Genomic DNA, 14,220 nt, shown 5'->3' with positions numbered 1-14,220 from the left:
TCATCCTGCCGATGACGTCGAGGTGTTGTCTCAAGAGGCACCGGATCGAGGGGAGACAGTCCCGGAGGCGCCTCAAGGCGACCTTCCGGACTCCGGAAGCCAAGGGGACGGGGCCCCCGAGAGCTCCGAGTTCGGCCCTCAGCCGAACACCGTGCCGGACCCTCCAGCGGTTCCGGGCTCGGGCAAGCGGTCTCCTTCTAAGAGGGGCCAAACGCCTGTGCGGGTGACATCTGTCCATCCAGAGGCACCGGACAATCTGCTGGAAGCGCTTCGCAGCGCTTCCATCGACGAGGAGCACCGCACCATCATGAGTGCGGTGATCCAGAAGGTTCAGTCCGCCAAGAGCGGACTAACTGAAGCCTGTGCCAGCCTTTTAACAGGCTTTGAGGTAAGTGTTTTAAAATGTAGTAGAAATATTACCGCATAGACAGTAGCCCCTGATGCTTTGTTCGGTGTTCACAAAGAAAAGCCAAATAGAGGATCAAATAATATCGCAGGAGTCTAATATAAGTATGTCAATATGCATATGCAGGCTTCGCTGCTGGCGTCTGCCGCACTAACTGCGGAGGTCGCTATACTGAAGCAGGACCTCGAGGGGTCCAAGAAGGAGCTCGGTCTTGCCAAGAGGCAGCTCGAGGAGAACAAGGGTAAGTAATACCCCGTCTATAGATATGTATACAAAAAGGACGCGATTGCAAAATGACAGGATCATTGTATGTTTGCCAGGGGCCATGACTGAGGTGGCGACCCTGAAGCAAGCACTGACCAAGGCCGAAGATACAGCGGCCAAGGAGCGCACCGAGCGAGAGAAGCACGAGGCTCGGGTGGGCGAGGTGCAGCAAGAGCTCCAGGCTCTCGTGATGAAGCACGAGGCGTTGGAGCTTGACTTGAAGACGCGAGAGTCTGAGCTTGCCGCGGCCCATGAGAGCACAAAGAGTGCCAAGGCCGAGGCCCAGAAGGCCCTCCAAGAGATCGATGCGATGAAGAAGATAGCGGCGGGTAAGGCTTTCTATATGCAAAGCAAGCATGTAAAAGTAAATTACCGATTACTTACCCGGATCCGGAGCTCTTTAGGAGCATTCACAGATTTGCCCCATAGTGTGTCCGATGCCGCACACTTTTACCAAGCCGAGGACGGAAGCTCGACGGAAAAGATGTTCTGGTTTTAGTATGCTGAGGCCGAACATCCGATGCCGATGAGCGACCAGCTGAAGCCGATGGTCGAGCTACATAAGGCGGCCGATTAGGCCATGAAGGGCTTTATAGTCCAGCTGTGGCCTGGCGACGCCCTTCCGAACAGCTTCTTCGGCCTGGTGAGGCGGCTTGTGGAGCTTGTCAAGCGATCCTTCTGCATTGAAGGTGCACGCTGGGCTTTCGCCCATGTAAAAATGCAGTGGGTCAAGCTAGACGCCGTGAAGCTGATCAAGGAGGGGCCGCCGGAGGTCAAGGAGCACCGCCACCCCGAGATGTACTACGAGGGTGTTCTGCCGGGTGCCCGTCTTATCACGGATGAGTGTTCAAAAGATGTAATATTTGAATGAGACTTGCTCGTTTTATCCTGTATGTATGAAAACTTGTTTCATATGCGCTATGCAACGCTTGTTTGAATTTAAAACATTACCTTCTGTTTGGCTGTTTATCCAATCTGAGAGATGGCTATTCCTCGGCTTCTGCCCCCATGCCACGAGTGCTGGGGTGTTCGGGATAAACCTAAGCACTCTTGTTCCCATATTTGGGTCCTTCGAGGGAGGTGCTCAGCACAACGAACAAGGCAACCGGACTAATAATGCTTTATCACTCTCACTTAGCCATAGAATTCTATAATTTTAAATTTCGGCGAAGCCCCTGGTATTTGGAATGCCGAATTCGGGGCGCGATACATGCCTGTAAGCCGGACTGGGCCGGCCCCTCGCCCTAAGCGGCATATGTTTTTAGGGACTCGAAAAAAACTCGCCGAACAGTGACCAGTCTCTCGCCTTATCATGACAGTCCGTTTTATCTTTCTCTACTGAGGTGCTCAGCCCGGCAGAACCGGGGCACAATCACAGTAGTTCTCCTAGTGCTACCTTAGCCGATAGAGCGGAACGTAAGGTACCAAAACATAGGAGCCGGGCAACCCAACATTTGACCAAAGACATGATTTCGAGCTAATGAAATAATGCTATAAGTTCTGGGTGCCGCACTTGTGAAAGTGTACGGACTTTTCACACCGCATTGTGGGGTACGTAAGCCCCTGGTGTATTGGTCGTACCAGAGTGTACGGTTGCAAGGCGTCATTAATGAACACACACACATATATATATAACAAGAATGCAATAATAGCCGTAATGTCATGCATTGTTTATTGAAAAATTGCGTTAAAGCGGAGTGATACAGATAGTGCGATAAGCAAAGAGTAGGACTATGTCCCTTCCAAGGGCAAGATGAGGAATGATATGAAATCAAATATTTCGCTCGTTACTGTAATCAACCTGGGAATTCCGTGGTATAACGTAGCTATCTGCCTCCTTGGTTGCTGCATCATGTGTTCGGCAATAGTGCTGCCGGACAGTGTTTCCAGAGATTAAGGTCCTGAAAGAAAAAGAAAAATAACCGAACGGGAAGCCCCTAGTGCGATTTAGGCCGCGTCTTGGGGCGTGCCGCAGTTGTGCCCCCCTCCCCACCTGTGCCCATGGTATTTTTAATGCGTAATTATGTACGCGCGGCACGAGTTTTGCCGCTAGGATGGGATTGGGGTGGCCGCCGTATTGCTACGTGAACTCAGATCGCGCCAGGCGGTCTATTTGCCGATTTCCCCGAGCGCGCTTGAAGGTGTCCGGGCTCTGAAACGCCGAACTGGTTGACTGCCTTGAGAGGCTGCTTTGCGCTTCTGCTGCGAGGGCCGCGGTGTGATCCTCTGTTCAGAGGGAGCGCTCTGTGTTTCCATTGACTGTAATGACTCCGCGAGGTCCTGGCATCTTGAGCTTGAGGTATGCATAATGCGGTACCGCATTGAATCTAGCAAATGCGGTTCGCCCGTGCAGCGCGTGATAACCACGGCGGAACGGGACTATATCGAAGATTAACTCTTCGCTTCGGAATTTATCCGGGGATCCGAAGACCACTTCCAGTGTAATTGAGCCTGTGCAATGGGCCTCTACACCTGGAATGACACCCTTAAAGGTCGTTTTTGTGGGTTTGATACTTGAGGGGTCTATACCCATTTTGCGCACTATGTCCTGATAAAGCAGGTTCAGGCTGCTGCCGCCGTCCATAAGGACTCGAGTGAGGTGAAATCCGTCGATGATTGGGTCTAGGACCAGTGCGGCAAATCCGCCATGACGGATACTAGTGGGGTGGTCCCTGCGATCGAAGGTGACGGGCAGGAGGACCAAGGGTTGAACTTTGGGGCGACTGGCTCCAACGCATATACGTCCCTGAGCGCACGCTTCCGCTCCCTCTTGGGGATGTGGGTTGCATATATCATGTTCACCGTCCGCACTTGCGGGGGAAACCTCTTCTGTCCTCCAGTGTGCAGCTGCCACGGTTCCTCCTCGTCATCGCTATGCGGCCCCTTGTATTTGTTTTCGTCAATTAACTTGCCGGCCTGCTTGAACACCCAACAATCCCTGTTGGTGTGATTGGCTGGCTTGTCTGGGGTGCCGTGTATTTGACACGAGCGATCGAGTATATGGTCCAAGCTGGACGGACCCGGCATACTTTGTTTGAATGGCTTTTTCCGCTGACCAGGTTTAGAACCTTTGAATCCGGCATTGACTGTCGTATCCTTAGTATTTTCGCTTTTAATGCGGCGCTTATGCTTGTTGTGACGTGACCTGCTATTGCCGTCCTTGGTATCTGAGGTACCATGGTTCTTTGATATGTTATTACTGCGAGCCAGCCAGCTGTCTTCTCCCGCACAAAAGCGGGTCATGAGCGTCGTGAGAGCTGCCATAGATTTCGGCTTTTCCTAACCAAGGTGCCGGGCCAGCCACTCGTCTCGGATGTTGTGCTTGAAAGCCGCAAAGGCCTCCGCATCCGGACAGTCGATGATTTGATTTTTCTTTGTAAGGAACCGAGTCCGGAATTGCCTGGCCGACTCTTCTGGCTGCTGAATTATGTGGCTCAAATCATCGGCGTCTGGTGGTCGCACATAAGTGCCCTGAAAGTTGTCGAGGAATGCGGCTTCCAGATCTTCCCAACAGCTAATGGAGTCCGCTGGCAAGCTGTTAAGCCAATGCCGCGCTGGTCCTTTGAGCTTTAGTGGGAGGTATTTGATGGCGTGTAAGTCATCACCGCGGGCCATGTGGATGTGGAGGAGGAAGTCCTCAATCCATACTGCGGGATCTGTTGTGCCGTCGTATGATTCAATGTTTACAGGTTTGAAACCTTCTGGGAATTGATTTTCCATTACTTCGTCTGTGAAGCATAAGGGGTGTGCGGCGCCTCTCTATTGGGCTATATCTCGATGCAGCTCGAATGGGCCTTGCCCGCTGTGTTTGGCCCGACCAATTTGCTTTTACTGTATCCAGCGTGATGTTTGTCGTCTCGTAGAGTGGTGCGCCCTCGTGATCCGTAGATCGATCTTGAATGCTTTGCCTTGTCCTCCAATATGTCTCGTAGGTCTAGCGTATCTCCCCATGCCTTTTTATTTGAATGGCGTCGGGGTGGAGGCTGAGCTTTTGGCTGGAATGCCTCTCTATCACGGCCACGAGGTGGCCGATCAGACGTGTCATACGCTTCTTCCTCTATTCGGGGTAGTAACCTGCGCCTTGGGTAACTCTTGGGGCGCTCGAGTTTATATTCGTCGGCCGCGAGGACTTCAGTCCATTTGTCAGCTAGCAGATCTTGATCAGCTTGAAGGTGCTACTGCTTTTTCTTCAGGATATTTGCCGTGGCCATAAGCTGGCACTTGAAGCGCTCTTGTTCGACGGGATCCTCTGGGACGAACAATTAATCGTCGCCGAGGCTTGCCTCGTCTTCGGAGGGGGGGATGTAATTGTCATCCTCCTCCTCTCCATCTGTCGCTCTCTTAGGAGAGCTGGCTCCTTCATCCTCCTGCTCTAAATCTTCTTGGAGGGGATTGTTGTTGTCTTCGGCACTGTCCGGAGTATTATTATCTCCTGTGCCGGTATCACCACTTTTGCTTTGGTGGGACTTAGAGCGGCGCCGCTGACGTCGGCGCTTGGGTTGCTTCTTGGAGGGGTCATCCTCCGCTATCTCGTCGCCATTGCCTTCATTGGGTGTATCCACCATGTATATGTCATATGACGAGGTGGCTTTCCAGTGCCCTATAGGTGCTGGTTCATGTTCGTCTCCTACATCGTCGTCCATACTGTCGATGTCTTCGGAGTCAAAGTCGAGCATGTCGGTTAAATCATCGATAGTGGCTACGAAGTGGGTGGTGGGTGGGCGTCGAATTTCTTCGTCGTCCGCCATAATCCGGCCAGGGGTCTCCTGACAAAGAGAGAGACCTTAGTGAATTCAGAATGTCGCCAAAGGGCGAGTGCTGAAAGATATCTACGGCGGTGAATTCCATGATCGGCGCCCAATCGGATTCGATTGGCAGGGGCACGGGCGGTTCGGAGTCAGAAAAAGAGTCCGGCACCTTGGAGTCACAGGCTGCGCAGAGGATTATGCTGGTGTTTGGCTCGATCGCCATTGAGACTGCAGCCCCTGAGGCGGTGTCTAACCACCTGTCCTCGATTGGCACAGCTGGCTCCGAGCTAAGGGTCAGAGCGGGTGCGGGCGCGGCTTTCGAGCTAGGTCATACCCATCGGGACAGTGCGGCGCACCTGGCTGTGGCTCGAATCCGTCGAAGATCAAGTCTCTGCGGATGTTGGCTGTGTAGTTCAAACTTCCAAATCTGACCTGATGGCCAGGGGCGTAGCTTTCAATCTGCTCCATATGGCCAAGCGAATTAGCCCGCAGTGCAAAGCCGCCGAATACGAAGATCTATCCGGGGAGAAAAGTCTCACCCTGGACCGCATCGCTATCGATGATAGTAGGAGCCATCAAGCCTAATGGCGATGACACAGAGGAACTCTCAATGAAAGCACCAATGTCGGTGTCAAAACTGGCGGATCTCGGGTAGGGGGTCTCGAACTGTGCGTCTAGGCCGGATGGTAGCAGGAGGCAGGGGACACGATGTTTTACCCACGTTCGGGCCCTCTTGATGGAGGTAAAACCCTACGTCCTGCTTGATTAATATTGATGATATGGGTGTTACAAGAGTAGATCTACCACGAGATCAGAGAGGCTAAACCCTAGAAGCTAGCCTATGGTATGATTGTATGTTATGGTTTTCGTCCTACGGACTAAAACCCTTCGGTTTATATAGACACCGGAGAGGGTTAGGGTTACACAAGATCGGTTACAAAGGAGGAGATATCCATATCCGTACTGCCTAGCTTGCCTTCCACGCCAAGTAGAGTCCCATCCGGACACGAGACGAAGTCTTCAATCTTGTATCTTCATAGTCTAACAGTCCGTCCAATGCAGATAGTCCGGCTGTCCGGAGACCCCCTAATCCAAGACTCCCTCACCTGCCGACGCAGAACGACTAATCCACTCCTCGTTCCCCCCTTTCCTACTTGTTGCTTGCGCGTCAACGGGGACTCCTGAGCATCGCGACTCAGGAGCCTAACTTGCCAGGTAGCCACTCGCTCCTTAGTCCCGTCCTGGTTTCCGGTCGGGGCTAACGCTGGGTGAGGTATGCGCAGGGTCGGGCCCTGCCGACGTAGAGCGCGAGCAAGTAGGGGAGAAAATGCAAATTCCAGGAAATTCAAAGCAAATATTACAAGCCATAGATCGTTTCATGACGCCAAACAGAAGTTTAAACGCCTCCGCGAGGCATGGTGCATGTTGCAGGAATAAAAACAGGACAGAAGCCGCGAAGGGATCACTCTCCAATGGCGCTGCCGCCTATGGTGGAGTCACGCTGGATGACTCCGCCTCCCGGGACCGCGGAGCTGGCGGCACCGCGCCCGGGCAAGACGTTGAAGGCGCGGAACCTCCCCAGCAAAGCTTCGGCTCGGCCTTTCACGGCCTCAGCGGCAGCGGCGGCAAGGTCGCCGCTCATGGGTTCCAGCAGGCTGTCAAAGTCGACATTGGGGTCGTGCAGGGAACAAAAGTACTAATCCTGAGGAATGCTAATCGCCCGCACCTCCGCAAGGGATGCCATCATCAACAGTGGGTTGCCCAACACGGGCGCCAACCCCATCCAGATCAGTGGCGTCGACGGTTGGACACAGCTGCCCCGCTTCGAGCATGGTGCGAGCTCCGGGGCTCGTAGCTGTCATCGCTCATCTCCGGAGTCGCGAGGAGCTCGGGGGAGCTGCTGGATTCCCCAGCTCCTCCGCTGCTGCCTGAGGAGCTGCTGGAGGGCCGATGGGAGGGCCAGGTCCTCGCCGGTTCGTTGCCCCTGCCGCTCTCCCTGGGGTAGCACTCCATCCGGCATCCTTCAGCATTGAAGACCTTGAAGAACATCAGGGAGGCGCCATCGTATTCAAGATGAATTACGAGGGCACCTACCGTCCGGCAGACCCGGGCGATTTCGCCCCAGCCCCGGGTCATGAAGACCTTGCCCGGAGCGACGACCGCGACCTCCGCTCCGCTCGCAAGGGTACTGTAGTCGGCGTTCTGCAGCCAGAGCTCCAGAGCCCCGCTCGGCGGCATCTCGAAGGCGAAGGAGGGAGGAAGGCGAATCCAAGAGCTCGGAGGCATGGCGGCGTGGAGCACGACCTCGCGAGAGGAGCACTCGGCGTGGACTCCAGGAGGAACGGCACGCACCATCGTGACTTGCTGGCGTCGACGGCGGCACCATCGGCGTCGCTCGACGCCTTCTCCCCCAGGACCTACGACGTGGGCGTACAAGGGTAGCAATACCCAGGCGGCGGCCGCTCATACTAGGGCCTCGGTGCCTCCTGCTGAGCACCCTCATCTCGGTGGCAGAGGACCAGCCGCTTCTTTGGCGGAAGTGGGTCAGGACCCTCTCGGGGGGCCTTTCCCTTCTCTTGTGCAGAAAACCGGCGGATTGGTGCCATTGACGCAAGGAGAATCAAGAACAAGGGAGAAGAAGGAAAGGAGCAGCAGCAAGGGATGGACTGAAGGGGCTCGCGCAGCCCCATACTTATAGCCGGAGGAGGCCAACCGCCAAGCACCACGATCGCAGGTAATCATGACCGGCTTCTCTGCATGCAGGGACTTGTCAAGTCGTGCGGTCGCCGAGGCATCATGGGGAAGAGCAGACGCCCATGACCAATCAATCTCCATGCGGCTCCCAAGGCCGCAGGCTATTGGGGTTCGCGGCGCTTCGCGCTTGCCTCTTCGCTTCCCTGCCAGGCCAAGCCCGGGTGCCCCTTGGGCCCGGGGCCTACTGTCGGCGTTCTGGGAACGGGGGTACCTAGACTTTCGTGCCTACGGCCTATGGCGTGGCTCAAGTGGGGGCCCAGCGCGGCCCATCTTCATCAGCTCAAGCTCAAAGACCCTCGGGAGGGGCCAAGCCTCGTGGGGCGGACGACAGGAAGCTTATTCAGAGGCAGCCTCATCAGGCAGGCTTGCGAGGAGGCGGAGAGATCAAGGCAGGGGTACCTCGCGAGGAGCCCGTGACGCAAGCAATGACGATTGAGACCAGGAGGGCGCCAGGCGGGCGTCGGCCTGCGTAGTGTCCTTGTTTCCCCTTTGGTGCAAAGGGGGCAAGCACAGGCCAAGGCATCGGGCAAAGGTTACCATTCCGGTGCACTGAGACCAAGGCCAACAGAGCGGCAGGACGGAGGTCACCGTGGAGCCCAAGACGGCGTCACCACCAGTGCTTTTGGCAGCCGAAGACCACCTTTGGTCAGGATAACATGTACTAGATGTTCCCCTTCAAAATGGCCAATTGTTGGCGCCCTTCCCGCTCATTATTTGGGGAGAGGCCCAGGGCCTCTATAAATAGAGCTAGCCACCGCAGAGTGGAGAGAGGAAAAAAGAGGGAGAGAAAAAGGGAGAGACATCGAGGGACGGTGAGACATCGAGACATCTAGAGAAAGAGAGTCATGGGGGGGTCGACACACCTAGACATCTAGAGATCCGATAGAGCCCTAGAAGAGAGAGAGGTAGGCGACTGAACTCATCCAAGCAGTTCATCGCACCAGCTCAAGAACACCTCTCGCGAGGCTGTTCTTCCCTTGTACTGTTCATCATCAGCCCCTGAGGCAATCCACCACACCACACACTAGAGTAGGGTATTACACCACAACGGTGGCCCGAACCAGTATAAACCTCGTGTCCCTTGTGTTGTTCGTTGTTTCCAGCTTAGATCACGCGAGGAGATTGGACGTAGATCGGTAGGGAAGAGATCTCCGCGCGCACCCCAGTGTTCGAACCTCAAGGGTCTGCCGGAACCCGAAATCCGAAAGGTTGGCTCATATGCTTCATCTTTTTAATGTCTTTCGTGAAAATAAGGATTCCGATAATTGTGCCAAAGTGTTAGAAGAAGAATGTATTAAAATGTTTGGCACTAAATCATTGGATGATGATCATGATTGCGATGTTGTTAGTATGAATTCTTTGAATATCCATGATGCTAATGATATGCAAAGCCACAAGCTTGGGGATGCTATGTTTAATGAAGATGATATTTTTTGTTCCCCAAGTTTTGATGAGCAAATTTATTATGATGATAGTATGCCCCCTATTTATGATGATTATTGTGATGACATGTATGCTATAAAGAATAATGATATCCATGAAACTTGTCATCATGATTTTAACTTTTAATTGGATTATGCCTCACATGATAGTTATTTTGTTGAGTTTTCTCCCACTACTATTCATGAGAAGAAATTTGCTTATGTGGAGAGTAATAAAAATTTCTATGCTTGTAGATCATGAAAAGAATGTTGTATTTGATGGTTATATTGTTGAATTCATTCATGATGCTACTGAAAATTATTATGAGGGAGGAACATATGCTTCTACATATTGCAATAATATCAGGTTTCCTCTCTATGTGTTGAAAATCTTGAAGTTTTGCTTGCTTTACCTTCCTATGCAGGTTGATTATTGTTCTCATAAGTTTTTTACTCACAAAATCCCTATGCATAGGAAGTGGGTTAGACTTAAATGTGCTAGTCATATGCTTCATGATGCTCCCTTTATATTTCAACTCTAATCTTTTATGTGAGCATCATTGACATCATCATGCCTAGCTATAAAGGCATTAAAGAAAAGCGCTTGTTGGGAGAGAACCCAACATTTATACTTACTGTTTTTGTGTGTTCACATGATTAAGCTACTTTAGTATGCATGTTTTATAGCTTTTGTTCCAATAAAGTGCCAAGTAAGACCTTTGGGATGATCTATGGTGATAGTTGATTTGATCTTGCTGAAAAACAGAAAATTTTACGCGCAGGAAAACAATACTCATTTTTAACAGAAGCGTGATAAAATACTCATTCTTATTGCAGAAGATTAATGAACAAATTGTCTAGGACATCCTAATTTCTCAAGATTTTGGGAGTTAAAGAAGTATTCAAGAGTTATAGATTACTACAGACTGTTCTGTTTTTGACAGATTCTATTTTTGATGCATAGTTTGCTTGTCTTCTAGTTTCTATGGCTTATATTGCTTAATAAAAATTGTAGAAATGATATGGTACAGTAGGCATCATGTGAGAAAAATTATGAATCTTGACTTGACAGTACCTAAGTGGTGATTTGCTTTCTTATACTAACAGAGCTTACGAGTTTTCTGTTAAGTTTTGTGTTGTGAAGTTTTCAAGTTTTGGGTAAAGATTCGATGGACTATGGAAGAAGGAGTGGCAAGTGCCTAAGCTTGGGGATTCCCAAGGTACCCCAAGGTAAAATTCAAGGACAACCAAGAGCCTAAGCTTGGGGATGCCCCGGATGGCATCCCCTCTTTCGTCTTCGTTCATCAATAACTTTACTTGGAGCCATATTTTTATTCACCACATGATATGTGTTTTGCTTGGAGCGTCATTTTATTTTGTTTTGCTTGCTGTTTGAATAATATTCCAAGATTTGAAATTATTAAATGTTAGAGAATCTTCACATAGTTACATAATTATTCAACTACTCATTGATCTTCACTTATATCTTTTGGAGTAGTTTGTCATTTGCTCTAGTGCTTCACTTATATCTTTTTACAGCACGGTGGTGGTTTTATTTTGAAGAAATAGATGAACTCTCATGCTTCACTTATATTATTTTGAGAGTCTTTTAGAATAGCATGGTAATTTGCTTAGGTTATGAATTTAGTCCTAATATTATGGGCATCCAAGATGGGTATAATAAAAAGTTTCATATAAAGTGCGTTGAATACTATGAGAAGTTTGATGCTTGATGATTGTTTTGAGACATGAGGATGGTGATATTATAGTCATGCTAGTGGAGTAATTGTGAATTTGAGAAATAATTGTGTTGAGGTTTGCAAGTCCCGTAGCATGCACGTATGGTAACCGTTGTGTAACAAATTTGAAGCATGAGGTATTTCTTTGATTGTCTGCCTTATGAGTGGCAGTCGGGGACGAGCGATGGTATTTTCCTACCAATCTATCCCCTTAGGAGCATGCGTGTAGTGCTTGGTTTTTGATGACTTGTAGATTTTTGCAATAAGTATGTGATTTATTTATGACTAATGTTGAGTCCATGGATTATACACACTCTCACCCTTCCACCGTTGCTGGCCTCTCTAGTACCGCGCAACTTTCGCCGGTACCATAAACCCACCATTTACCTTCCTCAAAACAGCCACCATACCTACCTATTATGGCATTTCCATAGCCATTCGGAGATATACTGCCATGGAACTTTCCACCGTTCCGTTTATTATGACACGCTCCAGCATTCTCATATTGCCTTGCATGATCATGTAGTTGACATCGTATTTGTGGAAAAGCCACTGTTCATAATTTTTTCATACATGTCACTCTTGATTCAATGCACATCCCGGTACACCATCGAAGGCACGCATATAGAGTCATATTTTTGTTTTAAGTATCGAGTTGTAATCTTTGAGTTGCAAATAAATAGAAGTGTGATGATCATCATTATTAGAGCATTGTCCCATGTGAGGAAATAGGAAAAAAATATAAAGGCCAAAAAAAGAAGGCCCAAAAAAGAAAAAAACGAGAGAAAAAGAGAGAAGGGACAATGCTACTATCCTTTTTCAAAGTAGCACCATGATCTTCATGTTAGAGAGTCTCTTATTTTGTCACTTTCATATACAAGTGGGAAATTTTCATTATAGAACTTGGCTTGTATATTCCAACGATGGGCGTCCTCAAATGCCCTAGGTTTTCGTGAGCAAGAAAGTTGGATGCACACCCACTTAGTTTCTTTTGTTGAGCTTTCATACATTTATAGCTCTAGTGCATCCGTTGCATGGCAATCCCTACTCACTCACATTGATATCTATTGATGGGCATCTCCATAGCCAATTGTAACGCCTAGTTGAGATGAGACCATCTTCCTCCTTTTTGTCTTTTGCACAACCACCATTCTATTCCACCTATAGTGCTATGTCCATGGCTCACGCTCATGTATTGCGTGAAAGTTGAAAAAGTTTGAGAATACTAAAGTATGAAACAATTGATTGGCTTGTCATCAGGGTTGTGCATGATCTGAATATTTCGTGTGATGAAGATCGAGCATAGCCAAACTATATGATTTTGTAGGGATGAACTTTCTTTGGCCATGTTATTTTGAGAAGACATGATTACTTTGTTAGTATGCTTGAAGTATTATTATTTTTATGTCAATATTAAACTTTTGTCTTGAATCTTTCGGATCTGAAAATTAATGCCACAATAAAGGAAATTACATTGATAATTATGTTAGGTAGCATTCCACATCAAAAATTCTGTTTTTATCATTTACCTACTCGAGGACGAGCAGGAATTAAGCATGGGGATTCTTGATATGTCTCCAACGTATCTATAATTTTTGATTGTTCCATGTATTATATTATCCATCTTGGATGTTTTATATGCATTTATATGTTATTTTATAAGATTTTTGGGACTAACCTAATAACCTAGAGCCCAGTGACAGTTTCTGTTTTTTCCTTGTTTTTGAGTTTTACAGAAAACGAATACCAAACGGAGTCCAGTTGACGTGCCAATTTTTCATGATTTTTTATGGACCAAAAGAAGCCCACGAAGTAAAAGAGTTGGGCCAGAAGAGTCCCGAGCCATCCATGAGGGTGGAGGGCGCGCCCTACCCCCTGGGCTCGCCACCCAATCTCGTGGATGACTCAGAGACCCCCCTGACGTGAGACCGATGCCAAAAATTCCTATTAATACAGAAACCCCCGAAAAGAAACCTAGATTGGGAGGTCCACCACTGCAAGCCTCTGTAGCCACCAAAAACCAATCGGGACCCTGTTCCGGCACCCTGCGGAGGGGGGATCCATGACCGATGGCCATCTTCATCAACCCGATGCTCTCCATGATGAGGAGGGAGTAGTTCACCCTCGGGGATGAGGGTATGTACCAATGGCTATGAGTTTGATCTCTCTCTCTTTCTCTCTCTCGTGTTCTTGATTCGGCACGATCTTAATGTATCGCGAGCTTTCTATTATAGTTTGATCTTATGACGCTTCTCCCCCTCTACTCTCTTGTAATGGATTGAGTTTTCCCTTTGAAGTTATCTTATCGAATTGAGACTTAAAGGATTTGAGAACACTTGATGCATGTCTTGGATGTGCTTATCTATGGTGACAATGGGATATTCACATGATCTGCTTGATGTATGTTTTGGTGATCAACTTGCGGGTTCTGTGACCTTGTGAACTTATGCATATGGGTTGGCACACGTTTTCGTCTTGACTCTATGGTAGAAACTTTGGGGAACTCTTTGAAGTTCTTTGTGTTGGTTGAATAGATGAATCTGAGATTGTGTGATGCATATCGTATAATCATACCCACGGATACTTGAGGTGACATTGGAGTATCTAGGTGACATTAGGGTTTTGGTTGGTTTGTGTCTTAATGTTTTATTCTAGTACGAACTCTAGGATAGACTGAACGGAAAGAATAACTTCGTGTTATTTTACTACGGACTCTTGAATAGATCGATCGGAAAGGATAACTTTGAGGTGGTTTTGTCCCTACAATAATCTCATCGTTTGTTCTCCGCTATTAGTGACTTTGGAGTGACACTTTGTTGCATGTTGAGGGATTGTTATATGATCCAATTATGTTATTATTGTTGAGAGAACTTGCACCGGTGAAAGTA

The sequence above is a fragment of the Triticum urartu genome, chromosome 6A, assembly GCF_056163025.1.
Source record: "Triticum urartu cultivar PI428250 chromosome 6A, HENAU_Tu73, whole genome shotgun sequence".
NCBI classification, from domain to species: Eukaryota; Viridiplantae; Streptophyta; class Magnoliopsida; order Poales; family Poaceae; genus Triticum; species Triticum urartu.
The sequence above is the reverse complement of the archived record's forward strand: the minus strand, read 5'-3'. Positions refer to the sequence as shown.